Genomic DNA, 13,488 nt, shown 5'->3' on the forward strand with positions numbered 1-13,488 from the left:
AAACCATTTGGAAAGAGAAAAGAGTTTTCATTCATGTGGATTCAAGTTACCATCTACCTTTTCATTTCAGTTGAAAGATTCCCTTTGGTAGATACAGGTTAGGCATGCTGACTACAACTTCTATTTTTTTATTTGAAAACGTCTCTCTCTTTCATTTTTTTTAAGAAATAGTTTTACTAGAAATAGAATTCTTGGTAGACAATATTTTTCTATCAGCCCTTCAAATACGTCATCCCAATGCTTTCTGGCTCTCACAGCTTCTGATGAAGTCAACTGTTAATCTTATTTGGGTCCCTTTGTATATGTTGAGTCATTTATCTCTTGCTTCTTCCAGAATTTGCTCTCTGTCATTGCCTTTCAACTATTTGACTATGAAGTATCTGGGTGTGTATCCCTGAGTTTATCCTAATTGGTGTTCATTGAGCTTTTTGATGTGTAAATTAGTGTTTTCTATCAAATTTGGGAAAATTTCAGCCATTGTTTTTTCAAATATCTTTTCTATATCTTTCTAACTCATCCTTCTGGACTCCCATTATGCATAATTTGATGGTGTCTCACAGGCCTTTGAGGCTCTGTTCATTTTCCTTTATTCTCTCTGTTCTTCAGATGGGATAATCTCTTTTGACTTATCTTCAAGTTTATCTTCAAGTTTATTGTTTCTTTCTTCTGCCTTCTGAAATGTGTTATTAAGCCTATCTAATGAATTTACCATTTCAGTTATTGTACTTTTCAACTTCAGAATTTTTGTTCTTTTAGATATTAAATTAATTTGTATATCTTTACTGATTTTCTTTATTTAGTGAGCATTATCATAGTTTTCTTTAATTCTTTAAAGATAGTCTTCTTTAGTTCTTTAAACATATTTATATAGCTGATTACTCCTTGTCTGATAAGTCCAACATCTAGGCCCCCTCTGTACACTTTCTATTGACTTCTTTAATTCCTGCCTATATGCCATACTTTCCTGTTTCTTTTCTCTTTTCTTTCTTTCTTTCTTTTTTTTTCTTTTTTGAGGTAGGGTCTCACTCTGTTGCCCAGGCTGGAGTGCAGTGGCATGACCTCAGCTCACTGCAACCTCCGCCTTCCAGGTTCAAGTGATTGTCATGCCTCAGCCTACCGAGCAGCTGAGATTACAAGTGCCTGCCACAACATCCGGCTATTGTTTGTATTTTTAATAGAGACGAGGTTTCACCATGTTGGTCAGGCTGGTCTCGAACTCCTGACCTCAAGTGATCCACCCACCTTGGGCCTCCCAAAGTGCTGGGATTACAGGCGTGAACCACCGTGCCTGGCATACTTCCCTATTTATTTGCATGTCTTACAATTTCTTGTTGAAACTCGGACATTTTAAATAATATATTGTAGTGACTTTGAAATCAGATCTACTCCAACCTCTAGTGTTTATTGTTGTTTATGAGATTTTGTCCTCATTGCTGCTTGCTTCAGTTACTTTCCTAGAATACTTCTATAGATTCTGTATTCCTTGCAATATGTGACTGCTATTTTCTCTGGTAGCATTTTTCTTTGATATTTGTTTTTATTTTTAATCCTTACTTCTTAAGAGTTTGTAGTCAGCTAATGATTGTTCAGAATATTCTATTAAATGCTATGAGCCAGTTTTTCTTTTACTCTGTTCCAAGGAGATTTTTGTGGGAGGTTACACCTTCAAATTTCAGAGAATTTACAAGTCAATATTAGCTTTTACTTCCTGCTTGAGTCCAGCATCAAAGGTAGCTAGAGATGAGTTGTTGGTGTCCTCTCCGAGTTTTCTTGGGCATGTGTACAGACATACACATTTGTGCAGCCTTTTAGATCTCCTGAAATATGTTGGAGCATTTTAGAATCCCTTATGTTGGTCCTTTTGCCATTACCGATGTATTCCTTTTACATTTTTAGCCAGCTTCTTGTTTGTTACAACTGAGTTCACAGGCTTAGGCAACTGCAATGTTATTAAATCCAGCTCATGTTATTGTTTTCAAAACTCTGGAGATAAGGCTTTTTTTGAAGAACTGAACTCAGAGTCAGGACAAATAGCCCAATTACCTGGGAATAATCTGTTTCAAAGGAATTATTGTAAATATTGTCGAAATATTGAAAGCGTTCTAAGGATGGGGCTTTACATGAAGCTCCAAAACAAATCAGTCCCCACTCAAGTGGCTGCTTACTGTGCTCTGTTACTGTGGTGAGAGGGGAATGAAAGTAGCCCCAAGTGAAAACAACATAGATCCCACTGTTCTAACTGAAGTTCAGTAGACTGTTTTTAAATGAATATCTTTTAAGCCAAATCTATACCTTTGGTTAATTTCTAGGATTCTAAAACAGTTGATTTTTGTAGTTTTGCAAGTATTTTTATAGCTTTTGTGAGAGAAAGAATTCACCAAGGTTGCCATTCTGGAAGTTCTGTTCTCATAAGTACTTCTTTATACACCTTGAATTATAATGACATTTTAAACATAACAGCATAAAATGATTTTACTGCATAAAGTTAAAATGATTATTTCATATCATCTACTACCTAATCTGTATTCACTTTTAATAAATGGCTCAAATTAGGATATAAATGAGTTGCTTTATTTAAATTAGGTTTCAAACAAGGTTCACATTTTGCATTTGTTTTTTATGAAACTAGATTTTTGTGTATGTGTGGTGGCAGGGCGGGGCGTGGTGGTGGGGGCCTTGATTCTGACTTTTAGGAGAGGAAACATTTTTCAGAGGGAGACAAAAAGTCAAAGAAGTACTTTAATTGTTGGGGAGACTTGTACATGTTTATGGGATCAAGGGAAATCACTATAGTTTCTGGCTTAAGAAGCAGCCCTACTCATGTCTTGTCCAACAAAGGCTAGTAATTCCAGGTTAGCCTAGGGCCCAAGAGATGAAGCAAAAGCTGAAACTGGGAAAAGAATAAATTTAGAAAGGGACAAGGTCAATGAGGAGAATTGGTAGGGATATAAAATTATTAAGCAAATCATCAATAATGTAACTTGGATTTACTTTGGGATGCCAGACTCTTGGTGGATTACTCTTTCTTGTGAACTATTTCACCATTCTGCATTTTTACATTTTCCTTCAGTTGGTTAAAGCTAAGGGATGGTAGAGTACTGAAGGCCTAGCTTCAGTTTCCAGCTTTTCCAGTAACTGTGTGATCTAGGTTCAGCCACGTGGCTTCTTTGAGCCTCCTTTGATTTGTGAAATGAGAGGACTGGGTTAGATGTCTCCAAACTTGATTTTGTCTCCAAAGTATGATTATTCTAAGACCTTTCTTAAGCAGGTATACGCAATAAGTAAAAACTGTTTTTAGTAACTGAGCTTAACATTTTTGCTTTCCTCACCCTGAAAATCAGGTACACAAGAACTTCTTTCCCCCTCTCCCATTATAACTTGTTTTATGGAAAGAATCTTAAATCAGAATTAAAAACTGGTAAACACAGTATTAGTAAGATAGAAATATTACCCTTTCTTCCCACTCAAATCTCAAAATAAAGCATTATTACTACAACAAGGTATACTTCATTTTTGTAGTAAGAACCAGTTTCATAAGTGAAACTATATGAAAAAATAACTCTATGGGAGTTAAAGCAAAATAACGTATTGTGATTGGGAATAGCCAAATACATTTTATGCGTCAGTTTTCCAAAAGTTAAATTTTAAAGTAATCTTGGTTAAATTAGAATACAGACTCTTAAATAATCTAAAAACAGACAATTTTTCAGATACTATGGAATCATACCTTTTATCAAGAATAACAGTTATGTTTGTCAGTGCACTTTGGGATATTGAGCAGATATTTTGGAGATCACTTATGCTGAACAATATGATGCCTTTATTCCAAAAATTACAATTGCATATTTTTTGTATTACATATTTTAGTCAGCAAATAAAACAACTGCAACCACAGAATCTATTCAGGAACTAGAATTAAACAAGTTCCTTTAGAAACGGATTAAATAAACCACATAATTTCCAAAATGCCTTTCACTTTGTGCACTTAGCTTTGGTTTCTAAACCCCTTCTGAAACAGATATCTAAATGAAATTAAAACCTTTATTTTACACAGAGGCTTCCCATCCCATCCCACCCTGTGTCCAAACTCCATCATCTTTAACACTTTAAGCAGTTATTATGAACCCAGAAGCCACTAGGATAGAAATGTTCTAACAATGATCAAAGAAAACAAAAATCATTGTTAAACTATTATAAACTGTGGGTCAAACCACAATCAATATAAAGACACTTATTGAGTATCTGCTCTTTGTCAGCACTGAACGAAACACAGTGGGATGTCATAATATATTAGTCCCAATCCCTGCTTATGAGGGAGTTTATAATATAATTATGTGTATGCATGTGTGTTTGTGTGTGTTGGTGGGAGGCAGAAATTTATATTAAAAATAATGAACAACATGAGGTTATGTGCTAAAGATGGAATGCATTGAATAAATAATAGGTGGTTAAGAAGTTCAGAGGAGGTACATGTCTCCCTAGTCAATTGGTAAGAATAGGGCTCACAATGGTACAATTTAAATTACTATAATAAAGTAAATGGGATATTTTCCCAGCTCCCAAATTACCACATAGATGATTGTTTTCATACTTATTATATACAGTCATAACGCCAACCCAACTTTGAAGGGAAATAGAGAAACCCAATTTTATTGTAGTTATACTTTCAGGATTGAATTTTGCTACTAATAATTTATAAAAAATGCAAGTGCTTATATCTCTGTAACTTTTAGAGATATATTCTTAACACAGTGTTAAACTATATATTTTTGTGCCAATTTTAAATAGTTTTATTTAAGACATTGCATTTTCCATTTACAATACAGTGCTTATAAAAGTGCAATGTTATTTCCCTCCCCTGTGCACATGTTGCATATTCAAGTATTGAGAATTCCTAGTAACTTACTATAGCAGCTGAACTTTTAAAAACTGCCATAGAATTTGCTACAAATTTAGGTCCTTCAATGTTTTAAATGTGTGGAACAATGCTACATCTATATTTATGTTGGCTTAATCAACCTCTTCAGTGATGGGCCTTGAGGAAGCACCACTAGAGGGAGGAGCTCCACCACCAGGGAATCCCCCAAGCATTCCTCCAGGCATGCCTCCTGCACTCTGGTACCGCTTGCTAATGATGGGATTGCAGACTTTCTCCAGCTCTTTCTGCTGATGTTCAAATTCTTCCTTCTTAGCAGCCTGATTCTTATCCAGCCGTTTGATAACTTCATTAAACTTGTCCAGAATCTTCTGTTTGTCCTCATCATTAATCTTACCTTGAAGCTTCTCATCTTTGACAGTTGCTTTCATGTGGAATGCATAGGACTCAAGTGAATTCTTGGATGACACTTTGTCCCTCTGCCTCTTATCTTCAGCTTTGTACTTCTCAGCTTACTGGACCATACGTTCAATGTTCTCCTTGCTCAAACGGCGCTTGTCATTAGTGGTAGTAATCGTGTTCTCTTTTCCTACACTCTTGTCCATAGCAGAGACATTGAGGATGCCATTGGCATCAATGTCAAAAGTGACTTCAATCTGAGGAACACCATGGGGTGCAGAAGGTATGCCTGAGAGTTCAAACTTGTCAAGCAGGTTGTCATCCTTGGTCATAGCACACTCACCTTCATAAACCTGAATCAGCACACCAGGCTGGTTGTCAGAATAGATAGGCTGTCAGAAGGTCTCTGTCTGCTTGGTAGGAATGGTAGTGCTATGTTTGATGAGGACAGGAGGACAGTCATGACTCCACCAGCGAGTTCAATACCAAAGGAAAGAGGATTGACATCCAAGAGCAGCAAATCTTGAACATTTTCAGATTTGTCTCCAGATAGGATGGCTGCCTGGACAGCTGCACCATAAGCAACAGCTTCATCAAGGTTGATGCTCTTATTCAGTTCTTTTCTATTGAAGACGTCTTGGAGAAGCTTCTGAATCTTGGGGATAGGAGTATAACCACCAATAAAGACAATATCATGAATCTGTGACTTGCCTAGTTTGGCATCTCGAATGGCTTTTTCTACAGGGCCAAGGGTGCCATGGAACAGGTCAGCATTCACTTCTTAAAATCGGGCACAGGCAATGGATGTACAGAAGTCAATTCATTGTTAGAGAGAATCGATCTCAATACTGGCCTGGGTCCTGGAAGAGAGAGTATGCTTAGTGTGTTCACAAGCAGTACGGAGGCGTCTTACAGTTCTCTTCTTCTCATTGATGTCTTTCTTATACTTGTGCTTGAACTCAGCAATAAAATGGCTGACAATTCGGTTGTCAAAGTCTTCTCCACCCAAGTGGATGTCTCCAGATTTAACCTCAAAGATTCCATCCTCAATAATGAGGATTGACACATCAAAAGTGCCACCTCTCAGGTCAAAGATAAACACATTTCTTTCAGCTCCAACCTTTTTGTCTAAGCCATAAGCAATATCAGCAGCACTTGGCTCATTGATAATTCTAAGTACATTGAGATCAGCAACAGTTCCAGCATCTTTGGTAGCCTGATGCTGAGAGTCATTAAAGTAAGCTGGCACTGTGACCACAGCATTGGTAACAGTCTTCCCAAGGCAGGCTTCTGCAATTTCCTTCATCTTTGTCAGCACCATAGAGGACACCTCCTCTGGATAGAAGCTTTTGGTCTCTCCCTTGTATTCTACTTGGACCTTGGGCCTGTCAGCATCATTCACCATCATGAAGGGCCAATGCTTCATATCAGACTAGACAACAGCATCATCAAATCTGCATCCAATCAGATGTTTGGCATCAAAAACCGTGTTGGTGGGGTTCATTGCAGCTTGATTCTTTGCGGCATCACCGATCAATCATTCAGTGTTCATAAAGGTGACATAGCTTGGAGTGGTTCAGTTTCCCTGATCATTGGCAATTATCTCTACTTTTCCATGCTGGAAAACACCCACACAAGAGTATGCGGTGTCAAGATCAATACCAACTGCAGGTCCCTTCGACATGGTTGCTGGCGTGTAGGGCCGGCTCTGACTACAAAGAAAGACACAGAAACCTCCAGAACTGCAGGCGCATTCAATGAGCTATGTTTACTTCTTGAAAGGGAAAATAGATGTAGTTTAAAATTTCATAGCAAATACTATGGAACAAAAAAATGATGTGAAAAACATTATGATTGATTAAAAACTCACTGATATGCTGACAAACATATTACCTCAACTATCATCTGCTGAATTAAAACATAGCACCAAAGCGTAAGTAAAATGACAATGAATAAAATGACCAATAAATACACTAATGCCCTTACAAGGGCTCCCTGTAGTACTTAGTAATGACAGTTAAGAAGTACGGTGATTAGGTACTAAAAAGTTGATCTATTTCCATACTTTTTCTGAAGATTTTCCTGATTGCCCTTTTCTGCATTTATATTTCATCTACTTCTAGTCCAGTTAGTTTTATGCTTATGTTCTAAGACATGCTTTACTCTGAACAGTTCATAAGGTCTAAGAGGAAAATGACCTTTGAAGGCACTTTCTGGGATAATGTGTCAACATTTCAGGCCACCAAATATTATTGAATGCCCATTCTGTGTTAAGCATTGCACTTGGCATTATGGAATACAGAGACGTGTACCAGGGCCCTAGCCTCCAAGAAAATGCTTCACTTTTAGAAATATATTTAAATAATTTAAAAGGGTTATATAGTGTAGAATTTTCTAACTTGGTGTGACTAGATAAAATATCTAATTTTCAACATCAGCTTTGAATAACTTGTGGAGAGTTTTCTATTGGTATTTATTTGTTCATTTATTGAGACAGAGTTTTACTCTGTCACCCAGGCTGGAGTGCAGTGGCACAATCTTGGCTCACTGCAACCTCTGCCTCCTGGGTTCAAGCAATTCCCCTGTCGCAGCCTCCCGAGTAGCTGGGATTACAGGCGCGCACCACCACGCCAGGCTAATTTTTGTATTTTTAGTAGAGACAAGGTTTCTCCGTGTTGGCCAGGCTGGTGTCAAACTCCTGACCTCAGGTGATCCACCCGCCTCGGCCTCCCAAAGTGCTGGGATTACAGGGTGGAAAGGTTTTTAAATTAGTACTGTCCAAATTCAGTGACTTTGACTAATGGTAGCTAATGGAAAGCTGAAATGTTCAGTTCCAACGATAATCCTGAGGCAAATAGTGGTTTTGTTACATTCCTTAAGAGACAGAATGAATTCCTGTAGAAATGCATAATGCCTATATTTACATAACAGAAAATGTTTGGCAGAAAATAAAGTGCTGCTCCTACTTGTCGGTAGTGCTGTCATTATACGAGTTAGTATCTTTCTTTTTCTGAAGATATTTTTTAATAATGAAAGTAGAATGTATTGGAGGTGCCATGTCAGTTCATCTGTCAATAAACATAAAATACCATTAACTCAATGGTATTTTCGGAGGTGTTGTAGTGAAGTAGAACTTGAGTTTTGGTATCACATGAACATAGGTTTAAATCCCTACAATCTCACCTTTTTAAATGACCTCTTATTTCTAAATAAACATTTTCTCACCCACATTAGCAGGGAAATAGCATGGTATTGAGGGTTAGAGGTTAAGCTCATAAAGTATCTGGATCTTAGTACGTGTGATATTTTAATTATTAACAAAATTATTCTTAGGAATTGATTTTATTAGAACATTATTTTAGAAGTGATCAGGCAAATTATATTTAAGTTCACATGGTAGAAACTTCTGAGAATCTGTCCTAGTTGAGTGGTAATATAGTAGGATGAGATAAAGCAATGAGGAAAAAAAGGAGAAAATCAGTGTTTTCCAAGAAAACAGGTAAAAACTACAATATAGCATAAGTCAGCTTACAAATGGAAGTGCCTTCCAGACCACCGTATGGTATTGAATTAGTGTTTTTGTATGCTACATATATGTCTTAGTGAAGACAGAAATGATCATACACAATTCATTTCCCATTTTTCATGTAAAAAAAGTTTATGTCCGCCATTATATTATAGAAGCAGAGCTATCTAGATAAAGCCTCATCTGTAAGAGATAATGTCTGACCTTCAGGACACAGATGGAGGGCTGTGCTATTGGGCCAGGAAAATTTGCTATTCCAAGTCAGCAATAGAAAACATTAAGTTCTTGGCTAGTAGTCCAGTTCCCATCTTAATTCTCTTTACTATCTTTTTGAACTTTTCATAAACAGAAGAAATGGAGAATAAATATATATAGGGCCAAGTGATTATACAGAATTAAAAGTTCAATATATAAATCTTATGTTCTTAATTATAGACGACTAGCCTCCCCAGGATTCCATTTTAGAAGATATTTGGCAAAACATCAAATTGCCACTTGGTGCAGCATCATTTTTTAGTTGTCTTTAATTGTCTAGACCTGAATTTAGCTCAGTACAGTAGGTATCAGGACAGTGGAAGCACAGGCAGTTAGAAGTATGTCATCCTGGGGGGAGGCTGCAGTTGATATCTTAAATATTTGACATATTCATAATATTTTTTAATATATCTCTGAACAACCTTGTAAAGTGAATAAAATAGGCAATTTTCTCAAATTTTAGACAGGAAAACTAAATTTCGAAGTTACAGATAGTATGTGGCAGAACAGATACTAAAAGAAGCCTTCTTTCCCTCTTACCTACAACCATTAGAACCACAGAATATGTTTTCTCTTGTGTCTTTCAGAGTGTACCTGTTAACAGTACTGATGTTTTGCATATAGGTTGGTGCAAAAGTCATTGCAGTTTTTGCAATTACTTTTAATGGCAAAAGCTGCATCTCCAATGCGGCTTTTTATTCTAAGTAAAAATCCTTCCAACTCAAGCAGGGTAACTCTTTCACATGGACATTAGGGTCTTGAGCACATTCACACTCACATTGCCAGTACTCTGGAAGGCCACAGGGATATTTTCATAGTCAGGTACTAGCAGCTATCTCAAATAACAAGCCTATACTTGGATTACAACATCTCTTCAGCTCAGATTCTTGTTATCTTTCGTTGCATGTCAACTTATTTGTAGGAGGATTGGAGACATTGGGTACAAGAAGATACTCTGTAAGTTTATGAATGAATTCTGCTCTATGTAAGATGATAGACTAGGTTTTTGGAGGTAACACTATCAAACAAGTATATTGGATGTATATGCATATGTGTGTGTGTGCATATGTGTATATGTGTGTATATACTGTCAGCCTTTTGCATCTGGAAATTCAACCAACCATAGATCAAAAATATTTTAAAAACAACAAAAGTAACCAAACAATGATAAAAAATAATACAAATAAAAACAATACAGTATAACAAGTAATCACATAAGATTTACATTGTATTAGGTATTATAAGTAATCTAGAGGTGATTTAAAGTATACAAGAGGATATGCATCAGTTATATGCAAATATTATGTTATTTTATGTAAGGGACTAAAGCATTTGCAGATTTTGGTATCTGAGGATGTCCTGGAACCATTCCTTCATGAATACCGGGAAACAACTGTGTGTATGTATATACACTCACACACATATGAATGTATGCATGTATGAAAGTATCAAAGAGCTGACGTGAGAGTAAGGAATTAGAGAGTAAAATCTATATGAAGGATGGAACCCAGATGTGGGCAGCTCAGGACTGAGCAGCTATTGTCTTGTGGAAATTTGCTAAACAAGGGAATTTTTAAGTATGCAGACAAGGATTCAAATAGAAGGTTATCCTCCTTTAAGCTGACACCCTAAAGAACTATACCATAAGTATAAAGATAAAACAGAGGTAAACATGAACCACAACCTCACCCTTAGGGTCTGCAAGAAAAGGTGCCTTCGAATTGAAGGGAGGAGTAAACCTGTCCCTGATCATTTTAAACCACAAGCCAGAACTCACAGTGATTTGTCATCCAGATTCACATCAACTGGGTGGTCCAGAAAGTTCAAGCTATAAATTTTGTTGATAATAATTTTGGAATGTATGCCCCTAAAGGTCTGAAAGAAGCAAATGCAAATATTCCCTGAAAAGCAACCCTATTCTAAAAATAATTTTCCAAAGAGAATAAGTAGCTCCTTGTGAAACAGCAACAATTACGCACACAGAAGTTCAAGGTACCACTGGTAAGAGGCAGAAAAACAACAAATATAATAAATATACCTGAAAAACTTCAGACATTGTATCATCAGACATTATTACTATCAATAAGAAAAAAACTATAAGATGAAAAATTTCTACAGGGAACAACATCTATAAAAATGGGCTGGATTATCTGAAAAAGAACAAAGTGGATCTTCTAAAAATTAAAAGCAGAACCACCACTGACAACAAAAGTAAGAGTAAATTAAGAGCAGTTTAAGCAAAGCTGAAGAGAGAATAAGTAAACAGAAAATTATCAGAAGAAAGTGTCAAAAATGCAAAAGAGAGGGAGATGTTGAAAACATAAGAGAGGTTAAGAAATATGTAACATAGGCTGGGTTCAGTGGCTCATGCTTGTATTCTCAGCACGTTGGAAGGCTGAGGTGGGAGGATCACTTGAGGCTACGATTTTGTGACAAGCCCAGGTAACATAACAAGACCCTGACTCTACAAAAAAATTAAAAAATAAAAAAATTAGCCTGGTGTGGTGGTGTGTGCCTGTAGTCCTACCAACTTGAGAGGCTGAAGTGGGAGGATCCCTTCAGCCCAGGAGTTCAAGGTTACAGTGAGCTCTGATTGCATTGCTACACTCTAGCCTGGATGACAGAGCAAGACCCCATCTCTCTCTCTCTGTCTCTCTTTTTTTCTTTTTTGAGACAAAATCTCACTCTTTCACCCACTTTGGAGTGCAGTGGCGTGATCACAGCCCACTGCAGCCTTGATGTGCTCAGCTCAAGTAATCCTCCTGCCCCAGCCTCCTGAGTAGCTGGGACTATGAGTGTACACCATCACACTCAGTTAATTTTTAAATTTTTTGTAGAGACAGTATCTCACTATGTCGCCCAGGTTGGTCTTAAACTCCTGAGCTCGAGTGATCCTCCTGCCTCAGCCTCTGAAAGTGCTGAGATTACAAGGGTGAGCCACCACATCCCAGTCAACCCCGTTTAAAAAAAAAAAAAAAGTAACATACAGTGAGAAGTAACCAAATGTCTAATTGGGATTGAATAGGAACAGAGAAAGAGATTGGGTTAGAGACAGTATTTGGAAACAATATAGTTAGAATTTTCTGGAGATAATCAAAGACATCAAAGACTTAAGAAGACCAATGATTACCCAAGCAAAACAGATAAAAATAAATCTACACCTAGATACGTCACAGTGGAACTGCAGATAACCAAAGACAAAATTAAATCACAAAAGCAGTCTGAGAAAAATGCATATTACTCAAAGGGAACTATTAAACTAATAGCTGACTTCTCCAAAAAAAAAAAAAAATCAAAGCCAAAATAATATATTCAATATGTTAAGTGAAAATAACTGCCAAGTTAAAATTCTGTATTCAGTAAAGTTATCATACAAGCATGGGTGTAAAATAAATACAGATGAAAACGGAGGAAATTTCTAACCAGTAATTCCTGTTTTAGGAATTTGAAAAGGAAGTATTTCAGTAAAAAGGGAAGTGAATCTAGATAGAAGGTCTGAGGAGCAAAAAAGAATGAAGAGCCAAGTAAATGATGAATGTGTGACTAATTCTAATGAAATATTGACTTATAAAACAAAATGAATAATATTTTGGGTGGGCATGGTGGCTTATGTCTGAAATCTCAACACTTTGGGAGGACAAGGTGGGAGGAATGCCTTAGCCCAAGAGTTTGAGACCAGCCTGGGCAACATAGGAAGACCCTGTCTCCACAAAAAAATTAAAAGATTAGCTGGGCATGGTGATGCACACCTGTGGTCCCAACTACTTGGGAAGCTGATGTGGGAGGATTGCTTGAGCCCACAAGATCAAGGCTGTAGTGAGCTGTAATTGCACCAACGCACTCCAGCCTGGGTGACAGAGTGAGACCCTGTCTAAAAAAAAAAAAGGTGTCAAAATAGTGTCTTAAGTGAGTACATTTTTTAAGAAGATAAAATACAAGGCAAGAATAACATAATTCAAAGTTGAATTTAAATGTTCTAAATTCGTTGTATTGTCCAAGAGGAAAGATACTTATTAACTTCAGACTTTATGAAACACACACACACACACACACATATTTATAAAATAACCAGTAAAAGAAAAGGAAAAATGTGTACAACTTTGAAAGAGAGGCAGACAGAAAAACTGAAATGTTAAAAAATGATTAACATAAAAAGGGCAAGAAAGGAAAGGAAACAAAAAATTAGCAGAATAAGTAGACTGCATTAAATAAAAGAGTAACTATAAACCCAACGATATCAGTATTTACATTAAATGTTAAATGGTCTAAAATTTCAGGAAAAAATTTTCAGACTGGGTTAAAATAACAAAATAAAATAAACATAATAACAAGACAAAATGAAATAAGACAAAATAAAAATTAAATCTAAATCTACACCATCTGTTATAAATACATTTAAAGCATAGGATACAGAAATTTTGACATTAAAAAG

The 13,488-nt window shown here is 36.5% G+C and overlaps 1 protein-coding gene and 1 pseudogene across 3 annotated transcripts in view; one reads left to right on the top strand and one right to left on the bottom strand.

Moving 5' to 3' along the window:
* HTR2C (5-hydroxytryptamine receptor 2C) overlaps positions 1–13,488 on the top strand; it is a 312,069-nt gene that overhangs the window by 180,039 nt on the left and 118,542 nt on the right. The gene's annotated exons all lie outside the window — the stretch shown is intronic.
* On the bottom strand, positions 5,011–6,959 carry LOC100440205 (heat shock cognate 71 kDa protein-like; annotated as a pseudogene).

This window comes from Pongo abelii, chromosome X (genome assembly GCF_028885655.2).
Source record: "Pongo abelii isolate AG06213 chromosome X, NHGRI_mPonAbe1-v2.0_pri, whole genome shotgun sequence".
Classification (NCBI taxonomy): domain Eukaryota; kingdom Metazoa; phylum Chordata; class Mammalia; order Primates; family Hominidae; genus Pongo; species Pongo abelii.